Genomic DNA, 14,917 nt, shown 5'->3' with positions numbered 1-14,917 from the left:
AGGTTAGTCAGAGTGTGCACCATCTGACTTCCTGCTCATGCCCATGTCCAACAGCAGAGACTGTCTTTCAAGAACTTCTTGAGTATCATCTACTTGACAAAAGAGAAGTTCTACCATGGATATTAGTCAGTAGCCACTTGATTACTATCCACCAAGCTGCACTGAGAAGGGAACCCCAGCCTAGGAGAAGCACAGAGGACTGGAAAAAGATAGTTGTCAAGATTCTTGTTCTATGCCTTGAAAGGATCCACAGGCCAATTCCAGAGTAAGGTCCTGGAATTCAAGTATAGCCAAAAGCTTTTTGGACAATGGGAGCAGGGCCAGGGGCCCTATTTGGAACCAAGGAATGTAAAGATGACCATAAGGAGTTCAGAGATAAGAATCAGGAAAGCGGCAATAATCAAATTAAGAAATTAGGCAAAGCTTGTTGGTTAACCAGTAATCTGGGGGGTCCAGAGAAAGGGTACAGGAAAGTACACAAGCTAATCTTGGATGGTCTTTCTCATCTTACTGGGTCATTGGAACCAGGATGGGCCTTGGATCACATCAACCAGCATGGGACTTCTCAGCAGGCCTGGTATGGTTTTCCTATTGAATATGCCTATTTTTGGTAAATTCCTCTTGTGGAAAGAAGTCCAGCCAATGGCAAGTACTCAGAATTGCCAAGTTGGGCCAAGTCCTAAATGTTAGGCCCCCTTCCTTTGTCCCCAAGCCAATTTCCTTTTTTATCAGATCTCCTGATCTGCCCCTGAGCACCTTGACATTATGAAATGTCAAGAAGCATGAAAGGGTGGAGAACTACAAGGGTAGCAATAGGCCCTGCAGCAAAGAAGTTTCTCCTGATTTTGCTTGTTGAGTTGCTTTGGTGGTTTCCTGATGTTTCCGCTACCTACCAACCTCCTGGACAGAGAAGCCAATCCATTTTCCAGTTTCCCAGAGTGGAAAACTACCAGTGCCGGCTGCTCAGGCCCAGCTGACAGCTTGACTTCTCCTGAGCTCCCGTAGGGCCTGGCAAGCAGGCTGAGTGAGGAGAGGCAGCTGCCACAAGGGCCCAGCTTCCCAAGAATTATTTTTCACACTCTCCTGCCAAAGCTGAGAACCTGAAAGGGCTGCTTGTTCCATCATGTTTACCATCTCACTATTAGCTCCAGACCACAGGCTCCCCGTCAATGAGTGCCCTATATGCAGCTTCCAGGAAAACACACACATGACCCATGTGAAGCCTGAGACCCAGAGACCTGACACCTGGGCCTCTGGGCACAGGAAAGACAAGGCTGACCAGGGTGGGAGGGACTATATATATCTATAGAAGGGCTACTCTCTAAAGGACAACTGCAACCATAAAGCTTTAGAGCCAGGAAGAAATCAACCCCTCCAATGGCTCCCTGGTAAATGTGAGAACTTTCTAGCCTGAGTAAGATAAGTGGACTTGCTCAAGGACACACAGCTGGCTAGTTTATCCAGGACTGAAATTCAGGTCTCCTGATCCCTGTTTCTTCTTTCTTCTAAAATAGGCTACCATGTTTAGTTCTCCCAGTTGTACAATTGTACAAACACAAGGTAGTCCAATTAAAGAAGCTGTCACCTGGACCCCAGTCCCCATAAGCTTCACATAAGAGGCTACTTCATACCAGTTCACTGTGCAGGTAAATGACTACATAAGGGGATGCTGCTAGGGGTCAAGGAAGATTATTTGGGTTCATTTCTTCAGCTTGCAGAGCTATTATTTAGGTGCAATGAGGCTATTTCACTAAGACTTCTTTTGTCCATGTTGAAATGCCCCTTATGAATAGCCCCTTAGGATGCGGTTTTCCTGAAAGCCCAAAATACTTGCCAGAAACAATTGTTTCAGAACTCCTGGTGAACCCTAAATGAAATGGGGTATGTGGAGGTTCTCAAATTGTAGTGGTTTTCAGGGTACCAAGGTGTGGGTCAAACTATATGTTCTTCATCCTGGTGAATAAAGTCAGTGAAGGCTTCACAATAAAATAGAATTTCCTTTCCTCCAAAAATGAAGCTAAACCAAAGTGACAGCTAGACAGCTAGAAGGTCAGGAGTTGAAGAGTAAACCATGGTATAGTTTGGATCCATGATAGGTTTGTGCTCAAAACTAGATTCTGCCACTTCCAAATTATGTGACCCTGAGACCCAAATTGCTAAATTTCCCTGAATCTCAGCTTCCTCATCTTTAAAGATGAGATAATAATCCTGCCAAGCAGGGTTGCATTAGAGAACTGATATAACGAATGCAAAGTGCTTAGTACTCTCTGTGGAATGTATTAGGAGCTCAATAAATGATACCAAGTGAGGGGAGGAGAGGAGATTATGAGTTTTATAATATTATGTTCAATCTCTCTTATGCAATCAAGAGGTTTTATGAGCTTGAAAAGGTTACTTAAGTTTCAGTCCCTCAGTTTAAGATTAATAATAGTACTTGGTTATAGGAATGCTGTGAAGAATATATGAGCTAATATATAAAGCATTTATGGCAATAATGTTTAGCAAATTTAGTCATTATTCAATTTTAATTATTTTTACCCTGACTTTTTCTAAAAAAGGATTTGAATCAACTTCCAAAGTTGCATAAGATATACAAAAATAAAAATAAGTGAGGGAGTACAGATTACAGGGAAAAGAGAATAGGGACAATAAGATAAGCTATAGCTAAGATAAGTATCTAAAATATATAACACTTGGTTCTATACCCTTTGCTCATAATGTGCTCAAATTTGGTTCTGATCTTCCTAGCAACCAACTCAAAAAGTAAACCATAATCGGTTAACAAGAATCACAGTGGCAACATATAAAAATTAACTTCTTTTGTTTGTGTTTCCAGGTTAGCTGGCAGTAGATGGCACTCTCCCTGAGAATAACTGAAAGATCTAGACAAAATTCATAAATCACCCATTTGAAGACATCTGATTGCCCCCGAGGCAATGAAAATGGAGGGACATCAGAGAACGGAGGATTTCAGAGAAGATTATTTCCGCAGCCACTTTTAGCCATTTGCCAATTTGAGGAATGGGTAGGAGGCTTACATTCTGGTCTCTGCACCCCTAGAGGGCAGCTGAGGGGAAATTAGTAGGGATTTTGAGGAAGATTTGAGACCCTCAAGCACGCAGCCAGTTTCTTATCACACTTGCCGAATACTGGGGCTGTGTGGGGAGGGAGGTAAAAAATCTAAGGAGCACTCCCCCGAAAGTCCAAGCTGAGTTTTTGAGAGTCTGACAAGACAAAGATTAGAGTTCAGGACCCCTCAGAGAGAGAGTCCCTAGAGAACACACGAAGGAGTTTTCAAAAAGCACCTTGTCACAAAGAATTCAAGCTTATACTCTACCAATTACCCAGACTGACGATGCTCTTCTTTGCCAAGTAAGGGCAGATCCAACTGCTTTAACTGTTGGTCAGTCTGGACGTTGGGGTGACATCCTCCTATGAAAGCTGAAGACTCAAACCATTCTTTAGAAGAAAACCACTTAGTTTCACAGGGAGGTGGACCAACCAGTTGTCGCCCACAGGCAGGGCATTTTCGTGGCAATAAATAAATGAAAATGTGCTTAAATTCACCCAAATATGTGTAAATTTCTTACTCTTGGTATTTCAAGGAAGGAATTCAGAATCAGTCTTTTAGGTGCGATAACCCATATTTAAGATATAGGACTAATAAGTGCACTGTGTATGAATGTGCATTGCTAACTAAGGAATCAAATCTTCTTAAGAGAAATCAAGGATATTCGTATTTAATCAAAGAACACAATCAGTAACCAATGATATATTGGGGTAATCATTTTCTTTTTTTTTTTTTCTAGTTGTCTATCATTGAACAGGTTTCTCAACAAGAAAAGCTATAACAAAATCCTAAATTTTGGTTCAAACTACTTAAAACAACATACTTTAAAATGTAGTTTTCTTGAAGGTGGATTGATCCTATTCCTGTAGCCAGGGCTCTTCTCATGACAATATAAAGCAGGGACACCTTAGGGATTTAGGAATATCACAGAAGCATCATCTTCCCTGGCAGCCTGTGGCTGTTCTGCCTTTGCAGGGGATGCGCTCTCCTAGCCCTTGGAAACCAGAAGGCTAGATCCTGGTGAGTCAGTAGCTACAGCTCAGGGAACCTCAGTCAGTTCTCCTCTTCCTGAATTACTCACTACATGCTTAGCATCCCTATCATTTAAAGAGATGATATTCCTAAAGTTCTTTCTCAGCTTCCCAACATCTTTGTGAGATCAAGTCTCACATGACATTGTTTAGATCTTCTTTTCCAGAAAAAAGTTCAGAGAAACCTGAAGGCTCTTGACTTCCTTTCTTTCCCCTTCTCCTTATGCCTCAAACATTTACTGGTTGCCTATATCAGCCAAGCACTATGATAGGTGCCATCCATAAATACCCAAGAGCTCAGTACCACACCAAATAAGACAAAGGCTAACATCATACATATCTATGAGGAAAAAAAAGTTGCTTTTTTTAATCAATTCATCACCTTCTTCTTAAGCCGATAAAATACCTTACTGTCTTGAATGTCTTAACTTTTCTTTTACTGTGTTTGTGTCCAAACCACCAAAGAATTCTGGGCGCCCTATCTTGCCACATCCCATGGTCTTCAGAGACCTGGTGGCTAAGACCAAGAGCTAAGCCAACAATCACACTATTCTCCTTAGAATAAACACACTATAATGTTTGGGTGTGTGTAATGTTACTGGACTGGTAACAACCAGAGTCCAGGGTTGTTAAAAGCCCCCATTCCCCAAAGGCAACTTGAGTCTCTCTTGGAGACCACAAGGAGCCATAATGGTCTTTTTTCTCTTTCCTCCTCCATCATTTGCTTGATAGAAACTATTGTTTTGTGGTGTTTGGGTTATCTTTATCCCTTTCTCTTCCAAAAGCAACAAATAACACAATATTTGCATATGATTTTCCAAAGCCCATTCATATCCATTATTTCTTTTGGGCCCTTACAGTAAATCTGGATAGTGCAGAGAACAGATTATTGTCTCTATTTTATAAGTGAGCAAAGTAAGAGACAGAGATTTGCCTAAAGTCATAGAACTAGATCATGACAGGACTGGAACTAGAATCTAGATCTCTTGACTTCCCTTACCATGGTCTGTTCACCATATCATGCTGTCAGCACGCTCCGCCATCACCACACCATCTCTACACTGCTAGGGTGTGACCCCAGATTCAGAAAGAACCACCACATTGGGGAGCAACTGGGAAAAGAGCACAGGTGGCTTATGCCTGTCTAAATCCTAGAATGTCCGGATCCCAGGATTTGTTGAAATAGGGTAGTACAAGGAACATGCCTTCCAGGAGGGAAGATATGACAAGTGACATGTATTTGTTCATATGTCACATATTTATGGTCCCAGAATTATGGGGTTCCTGTTTTTGCTGCCACCCTAATGCCACTTTCAGTCTCCTGAACCCTCAATGATAAGTGTCCCCTCCTGCAGTTTTCCTGTTCATGTCTCCATGCCTTTTCTTAAGTGCAAATGTTCTCCCTTCTTCTTTTCATCTGGCTCTACTTCTTCGGCTCTAACTTTTTCAAAGCCTCCTTCTCCCTTTTTTCCAGGTAGAACAAATGCTCCTTTCCTTTTCTCCCATATAACCTGCACCATTATAGTTCTCACAACTTTGGGCATATCTCTTTATGCCTCTGTTTTCCTCAGTGAACCATTTTGAACCTCTCCAGGCAGGGAGGTCAGGGAGGTTAGGGACCTCACCAAATGTTTACTAAAGGAAACTGGATTGGAATGAAGTTCTTTGGATAGGTTTAAAGGTAGAATCATCCCCTTTTCTGAGAAGGTCTTGCAAATTTCCTATTGCTGATCTCCAAAGGTGTAGATTACATGGTATCCTCCCTTCCATGACACACAGCTCTCCAGGGCAGGCAGACCCTCCATCATAGCTAATTCTTCAAATTAAAAGCACCTCAATATTTTTGCATGTAAGCACAGTGCTTGGCAAATAGTTCTAAGGGGGAGGAAATTGGTGGGGATGGTAGGCTAGCAGTGTAGTATTGTATTTCTGTGTAGCCAGAAGACCTTGGGAAATAACCGTAATACAGATCAGTTCTTCCTGTAATTCTATATATCTGTACCATACGATCCGCCTAGCTAGAGTCTTCAAGAGGCAGGTGATGTACAGGTCTTATCTGCATATAGAGTCAGCTACTGGTTTTGCCCATCCTATCTTCTCTCTTACCTCCTTTTTCTCTCTCCTCGCAGTTTCTCCTTATTCCTTTCTGCTTTTCTTCTTTTTCTCCTTCCCACCTCCTTTTTCCTCCAACACAAGTCCTTTTGAAATTAGCCCCTGCATCTTGAGAATGAGCTTTGAGCATGCTTCCTGATGAACCTGCTATCCTTGAGAAGCAAACTGACCTCAAGTTCCACACTCTGCAAACTACAGATATGCTACACTTTACAAAACTCACTGGTTTTTAAATGTAATCCTAAAGAAGTTACATCAAGTTATTGTTCAGCTTGCAAAAGGATTATTCATTTCATAAAAGGAGCTGAGATGTCATAGGATCTCTTTAAATCAAGGATGGGCTAGGCACAGCTAACAAAAGGTAAGCAAAGCCTTTGTGTGATGACCCTGTAGCACCTGAACTGGTTGCATGACCTTTCACACACTGCACTGGCCTGGAAGGGACCACGGGTTTGAGACTTGTGCTTTAAATAATGCTTTCCTAGTGGTTTCAAGATAGCAATTGCTTTATAAAGACCTGATCCAAATATTTGGTACACTATAAGAACAAATAGAAGAAAAGAAGGCAAAATGAATGAATGAGTAGATGTGTGAAACAAATTAGCTATTTGTGGCTGCAGAGCCCTCACTCTCCATCCTTCAGTATCTCAACCAGCATGATATTGAATATGTGACCTGATTGGTATGAATATAAATCTATACGTACACACACCCACACATTTTATATATTTGTGTTGTCTTATATGGGGATATTATTTTATATCTCTTATCAATCTATGTTGCATACCTATAGTTTTATAATATACACCTTGATCTATCTCTTCAGGCCCCTGGATTTCTTGTCAGCTTTCAGGAAAGCACTGTTATGAGAGGCTATGAGCCAGCAGTCCTGCACACCTCGTGGTGCCCAGGCTGGGTGGCCACTGTAACCACAGTCACCGACTCTGTGTCTGGTCCTCAGAACTACTGGTGCTCCCACGGGGGGAGTCCGGAGCAAATGTGAGCTTCATAGGTGATGGGAAGAACTGACAGGTCCAAGAAAGGGACATGCTGGCATAATAATACTACGTATTTCATAAGATTATTGTGAATGTGAAATTTGTTGAAACCGCTGAGAATGGTACCAGGAAATATAGTAAGTATTCAATAAATGTTCATTGGTACTATTCTTCAAGTTATGCGTTCTCTTTTTCTCTATTTGGCACAAACAAGAAGCCTCAAAGGGTCTATGAGTCTCTGTGGCCCCCAGAGAAAAATCCTTTTACTGACAGGAAGGATACCAGAGGCCACCCTCAGGCTAGCAAAAACATGCAAGCAAAAAAAAAAACAATCTGGGCAGCATCTAGCATTGCTCACTTAAGAGAAATTAAACCCAGGAGGTCTCCTCTCAGCTTTGTTATCTCCCTCCTAGGGCCCTGTTCAGGTCTTCTACACACACACACACACACACACACACACACACACACACACACACACACACACACACACACACATACACACACAGCAGCAGCAACAGCCCTCAAGCCTGAAATCAGTACCACATTCTTATTAACAGATGAGGCCATAAAAACCCTCTCAGCACATTTCTGTGGACATGAATGATGAGAATCCAAGGAGACAAAAATGATTTTCAGCTTAGGAAGTATGTGTAGGTAAAGCACCATGTATCAGCCTCGGTGGGAGAGAAGTGGATGGGGAGTAGGGTGCAACTCTGGGCAGAAGGGAACTAGAGTGTCCCTAGTGCTTCAGTTTCTCTGAAAGACTGAGGTTCCAGGCATGAGCTCTAGATGATCCTGGTTAGTCTTGCTCTATTCCTTAGCCCCAGGCTGTCCATAATACCCCAATTACTTTTCCCTCCCATAAATGTACACTGGAAGTAGCAAAAAAGAAACTGTGAGGCTGCATTGCCATACATGATTATTCAAGAAAGGTCATTTACTCAAATCACAAGCTACAAGTAAGATAATGGGCAAATCACCTGCCCACTTTGATTCCCAGTTCCCTTGTCTGCAAATAAGGGAAAGGGATTTAAATACCTCTAAAGTCCTTTCCAATATTCTAGGATTTTATTTGTCTAGATATCAACGTGCCACCCTAAGAACTCACTGGAAAGCAGAACTGATGCTGGGAAGAACAAAAAACACAGTGGTAAACTTCAATTTGGGGCCAGAAGAAGAGCTCCTCCTCTCCAAATCCCAAACCCCAAATAGCTTTGTCTCTCCTTTCAAGGTGAAAACCTTCTAGACACCAAAGGAAGAACTCCCCCCGCCCCTACCCCAGAGCTCTGAATTACTAGCAAGTTGCCTATGAGGGAAAATGTGATATGAAAACAGGAAATTCCAAATGCCTGGGTTGCCTGTTGCCATGTTTCTTTGAGCCATGGGGTGGAATCTAAGGGCCTCACTTTCCCTTGGAAGTACCCTCAGATCTCTGATCAAGCCCAGTCCAGATGGAGGGTAAAGAGAAGCCTGACCCTACAGGGAGAGAGATGAGCAGCCCCTCTGGGTCTCTCCTTCATCACCTTCCACAGACCACCCCCTATGCACTTCTCCCTCCTTTTCAGTCATTGTTATGCTGTTTCTTCTGCCTGAAATGCTTCTTCCTGTCCCCACCTTTGGGTGATTTCTACTACTAAAAAGCTCCTGCAGTTTAGATGTTAGGTTAGGACAGAGTTTTTATCCAGCCTGTCACTAGCAGGTCATTTTAGCATTTAAATTCAAGATGTTGAATGACCATCTCCTTGGTGCTTAGCCCCAGAGGTAAAATTTCTCTAAAGTGTAGACTTAGACTACTCGAGTCTGGGAAGTGGCAGGAGTTGGGGATAAGTGGCCTTTCTTACAAAAGAACAGTCACACAATTTCATGGGCTATGCTTCCAAGCTTCAATACACCCAACAGGGACAACAAAGCTCCCACTCCATAAAATCATAGCAACTTTGTGACAGAACAGTCTTGTGCTGGTTTGAAATGATGTATATACCCTAGAAAAGCCATGTTTTAATCCTAATCCCATTTTGTAAAGGCAGCCATTTCTTCTAATTCCTATTCAGTATTGTATGTTTGAAACTGTTATGAGATCATCTCCTTGGAGATGTTATTTAATCAAGAGTGGTTGTTAAATTGGATTAGGTGGAGGCATGTCTCCACCCACTTGGGTGGGGCTTGATTAGTTTACTGGAATCCTATAAAAGAGGAAACATTTTGGAGACTGAGGAAGATTCAGAGAAAGCAGAACAACATAGCCGCGATCTTTGGAGATGAAGTAGGAAAACGCCTCCCAGGGAGCTGGAGAGGAAGCTAATAGATGATGCCATATTTGCCATGTGCTCTTCCAGTTGAGAAAGAAACCCTGACCGTGTTTGCCGTGTGCTTTTCCACTTGAGAGAGAAACTCTGAACTTCATCAGCCTTCTTGAATCAAGATATCTTTCCCTGGATGTCTTAGAGTGAACATTTCTATAGACTTGCTTTAACTGGGACATTTCTTCAGCCTTAGAACTGTAAACTAGCAGCAACCTATTAAATTCCCCTTTTTAAAAGCCATTCTGTTTCTGGTATATTGCATTCTGGCAGGCAGCAAACTAGAACAGGTCTCAAAGATTATTTAATCCAACTTCATCTCACTGCAGATGAAAGGACTGAGAAAGTATAAAGAGAAGTATAATGACTTGCTCAATGTCACTTAACTCATTTATGACTAAGCCAGGATAATAACTAGAGTTAGGCCTCAGAATAATTTTATAAGTAAACCAAATAGATTTTTTTCCTAAGTGAAATGCAAAGCATTCATCAAATTTTCTAATGACATGCAAATCATTTGTCAATTTACAAAAATGATCTGCAAAAATTGTTGGTGTGATTACTTGATGTGGTTATCACCAACTAAATGATACTCCTAACTGGGCCATAATTTTGACATAGAGATATGCCTCAGACCCTTCCCATGACTTTGGAATTGAATTGCCAGTCATTAGCTCTCAGTCCCTGGTGTGGCTAGGTGCACGGCCCAGAACTTGTGACTGTGTATACACACCTAAATGCCAGCATTTCCCACGCGGAGCTGCACAGCCACACCAAAGCCCCCACTGACAGTGCCATCTTCATACTGCCATTACTGGCAATGCCACCAATATCACCTGCTCCACCACCTCCTCTGCTACCCCTGTCAAATCTCACATACTTGAGAGCAGTGGGCACCACTGACTTCATGCCTGGATCAACTCTCAATATCACACGAGCACTACTCGATAATCTCCACGGAGTGACACCTGTAGGAGACTTACAGTCTCAGGAAGCAGAGAATGTCTTTAAATATCAACAATATCATTCATCATCTCTTGGTTTCTGCTAAAATAACAGCAATTACCCATGATACTTTTCTGTATTGATTTTTTTATATTCAATATCTTGATTGACAACTAAGTTATGCTAATAGCAGAAGCTTGTTGACAAATGATCATTGTAAAATCTTTAACAGTGAGGTCGAACTAATGAGTTTCGACTTTAGTATCAATTGAATTTACTGTTAACCCAGTTACCATTTCACTCTTTTATTTGCAAACCCATATTTTATACTCAATAATCAATTAAAATATACTTCAATATATTTGAACATCTATTAGATTTGTTTATAACCCAGGTCTCCAGACTGAAGTCCAGCATTTCATTATGAAATATTATGAAATGCTGTCAAATTGTAGGAAAATTTTAACTGGCCAAGAATTTACTGTTGATTCAGTCTTGCAGTAGACACCAATGAAGAGCTTCTGAAGAGTCATTTCCTATATACCTACTTTACGCTCAGCAGTGTGAAAGCCATAGAAGACCATCAGTTTCAAGTTTTGTGACTCGATGCTTTAATACTGATGATGGATGGCAATTTTCCATTACTTATCTCTGACTTAAGTTGGTAAAATGGGAAGCAATGGTAGAGAGAAGGATAAGTCTTTCAATATACCTCAAATGGCCCATGTTCCTATAAAGACCTTAGGTCTTTTCCTTGGCAAAAAGAGCCAATAGAAATACCTGACAACAGGAATAGGAAAACAAAAGCTTTTAAGATGCTGTTTGCTCTCATCAAACAGCCCATTATTTCTTGTTCCCCAGCTACAGTATAGTACTTTAACACCAAAGGCAAGCACTCTTTGTTTAGTCATTCAAACGTCCTCTTGTCATGTCCCACTGCTTACCACCAAAATACCGGACTGCTGAATGTGCCTACAACTCTTCCTTGCAACTCAGAGCAGAGACAATGATACTAGGACTCTTAAATATGGTAGAAAGCAGCCAAATTTGCAGCAACTGCCTGAGAGGAATAAGAATACAGAGCACAAAAATGTGACCACTGCCAGCACCTGAGATATACAACCTTAGCTTATTATAAGAAAGTAGCAAAGCATAGGCTTTATTTAGCCAATACAAGGAGTTTTGAGTATATTTCTTATTGGTGGGATAAAGAAGAGTCCATGAAAATGTGATTTCTGGGAAGAGAAGAGTATGAGCACTTAAAAAAATGTACCCTCACGCTATAGAAAAAAAAGGATGAAGTGAAATGCTCTCAAGAACTGAAAAACTGCATAGAACAAAGTGACCTCTCACGTTGCTGTGGGAAGGTAAGTTGATAAAATCACTGTGCTGGTCTGAAAGGATGTTTGTCCCCTAGAAAAGCCATGTTTTAATCAAAATCCCATTTCATAAAGATAGAATAATCCCTATTCAATACAGTATGTTTGAAACTGTAATTAGATCATCTCCCTAGAGACGTGATTTGATCAAGAGTGGTTGTTAAACTGGATTAGGTGACAACGTGTCTCCACCCATGTGGGTGGGTCTTGAGAAATTTCTGGAATCCTATCAAAGAGGAAACATTTTGGAGAATGAGAGATTCAGAGAGAGCAGAGCAGAACGACATAGTCACGAGAAGAGAGTCCATAGCCAGCGACCTTTGGAGATGAAGAAGGAAAACACCTCCCGGGTAGGTTCATGAAACAGGAAGCCAGGAGAGAAAGCTAACAGATGATGCTGTGTTCTCTTCCAGCCAAGAGAGAAACTGTGACTGTGTTCACCATATGCCCTCTCACTTGAGAGAGAAACCCTGAGCTTTATCGGCCTTCTTGAACCAAGGTATCTTTCCCTGGATGCCTTGGTTTGAACATTTTTATGGCCTTAAAACTGTAAACTAGCAACTTATTAAATTCCTCATTTTAAAAGCCATTCTGTTTCTGGTATATTGCATTCTGGCAGTTAGCAAACTAGAACAGATTTTGGTACCGGAGAGTGGGGTGCTGCTGCAGTTTGCAAATAATAAACATGTTGGAATAGCTTTTTAAATGGATAAGGGGAAGATTTTGGAGCAGTTGTAAGGAGTTTGATAGAGAAGGCTTAGAATGCTCTGAAGAGACTGTTGGTAGAAATGTGGACTCTAAAGATACCTCTGACCAGGCTCTACACAGAAATGAGCCAAGTGTTGTTGCAAACTGGAAGGAAGGCGATCCTTGTTTTAAAATAGCAGAGAATCTGGCAAAATTGACTAGTGGCTTTGGCTGGAAGGCAGATTTTAAAAGCCTTGAACTTGGATATTTAGCAGAAGAGATCTCCAAGTTAAATGTGGGAAGGGCAGCCTGGTTTCTCTTCTCAGCTTATAGTGAAATGTGACAGGAAAGAGATAAGCTGAGAACTGAACTCTTGGGTACAGAGAAACCAGAAGTTGATGCTCTAGAGAATTCTAGGCTTCCTGGAAGGGAGACCTCAGAGAACAGTGCCCCACATGAGGACTTAGCCAAATGTGGAACCACTCAGCCATTTCAGAGAAAGTCAGGATCGGACATGGAGTTATCCAGGAAGGATCTGTGGAAACTCCTTATGTCTGATGGGCATGATCCAAGGCTACTGCATAGGAAGCCAACAAGAGTGCTGTGAGACCTGTATAAAGAGAACCACTGCCAGTTTGTACTGAGAGGGACAGAGAAGGGACATACTGGAGGAAAAATAACTTCAGAGGCAAAACCATTGAGGCTGGGGTCTGAAGTCAAGAAGCCTCAGGTCAGGAAAGCAAACTCACCCAAGCCCATGGAGAGGGTGAGTTTACCCCAAAGGCAGAGGATGGGCCTTCCACCTAGTTGCAATGGAAGAGTCATGCCGCCTCAGGCCTCAGAGAGGGTGAAGCACATTCCTTGGGGGTTGGGGAGAGCGTGGCTGCCACCACATGGAGGGGTTGAGCGTGTGCCGTAAAGATGGCCGAGAGCCCAGGTACAGTCCCGATGCTTGGAGAGGGTGAAGCTGAAAAAAAGGTGGTCTCTCCAATGTCCCCCAAGAGAGGCAAGCCACTGTGTAGGCCCTGGGAAAGGGTGGGACTGCGGCTTTCTAAAGCCAGAAGATAAATGACTCTCAGACTTTGAAATCTAATGGACTTTGCCCTGCAGGTTTTCGAAACTGTATGGGTCCTGTGACCCCTGTGTTCCTTCCTCCCTATGGAAATGGGCATATGTATCCTATGAATGTTCCTCCTTTGTATGCTGGCAGCAAATAACTTGTTTTGAGTTTTTATAGGTCCAGAGCCAGAGGAGAAATTTGCCTTAGAACAGACCATGGCTGTAACTAACTTTGGTAGGAGTTTGTACTTTTTCTAACTTTGTATTTCATTTGTATTGCTACTGAAATGGTTTAAGGATTTCTGATATTGTGATGGAATTAATGTATTTTGTATATGGGGAAAACATGCCTTTTTTAGGTTCCAGAGGGTGGAATGTGCTAGTTTGAAAGAATGTTTGTCCCCTAGAAAAGCCACGTTTTAATCAAAATCCCATTTCACAAAGGTAGAATAATCCCTATTCAATACTGTATGTTTGAAACTAATCAGATCATCTCCTTGGAAATATGATTTAAACAAGAGTGGTTGTTAAACTGGATTAGGTGACAACATGTCTCCACCCATGTAGTTGGGTTTTGAGAAGTCCTGGAGTCCTATAAAAGAGGAAACATTTTGGAGAATGAAGGAGATTCAGAGAGTGCAGAGCATGCTGCAGTACCATGAAACATAGTCCACAGACAGCGACCTTTGGAGATGAAGAAGGAAAACACTTCCCAGAGAGCTTCATGAAACAGGAAGCTAGGAGAGAAAGCTAGCAGATGACACCATGTTCCCTTCCAGCTGAGAGAAAAACTGTGGCTGTGTTCGCCATGTGGCTTCTCACTTGAGAGAGAAACCCTGAACTTCATCGGCCTTCTTGAACCAGGTATCTTTTCCTGGATGCCTTGGTTTGAACATTTTTATGGCCTTAGAGTTGTAAACTAGTAGCTTATTAAATTCCCCTTTTTAAAAGCCATCCCATTTCTAGTATATTGCATTCTGGAAGCCAGCAAACTAGAAAAATCACTTTGGAAAACTCTTCGGAAATATGTATAAAAGCATATCTTATATTTCTGTATGATCTAGCAATTTCACTTCGAGGTACATGCCCTCAAAAACTGAGTATACATCTCTATGAAAAGACCTGCACAATAATGATTATAGGAGTATTACTCATAACGGCCCCAAACTAGAAACTATCCAAATTCCCATGCACACTAGAATGAATAATTAAAATATTCATACAAAGTAATGTTGTACAACAATGAGAATGAACAGTTGACGGCTGTTGACAGCTGCATGCAACAATATGGATGAATATCATAAACAAAATATGGCATGAAAGAAGCCAGACACAA

At 41.7% G+C, this 14,917-nt stretch overlaps 1 protein-coding gene across 5 annotated transcripts in view; it reads right to left on the bottom strand.

The window, feature by feature from the left end:
• DDR2 (discoidin domain receptor tyrosine kinase 2) overlaps positions 1–14,917 on the bottom strand; it is a 179,643-nt gene that overhangs the window by 63,175 nt on the left and 101,551 nt on the right. The window lies entirely within an intron of this gene.

This window comes from Tamandua tetradactyla, chromosome 4 (genome assembly GCF_023851605.1).
Source record: "Tamandua tetradactyla isolate mTamTet1 chromosome 4, mTamTet1.pri, whole genome shotgun sequence".
NCBI classification, from domain to species: Eukaryota; Metazoa; Chordata; class Mammalia; order Pilosa; family Myrmecophagidae; genus Tamandua; species Tamandua tetradactyla.
The sequence above is the reverse complement of the archived record's forward strand: the minus strand, read 5'-3'. Positions and strand labels throughout refer to the sequence as shown.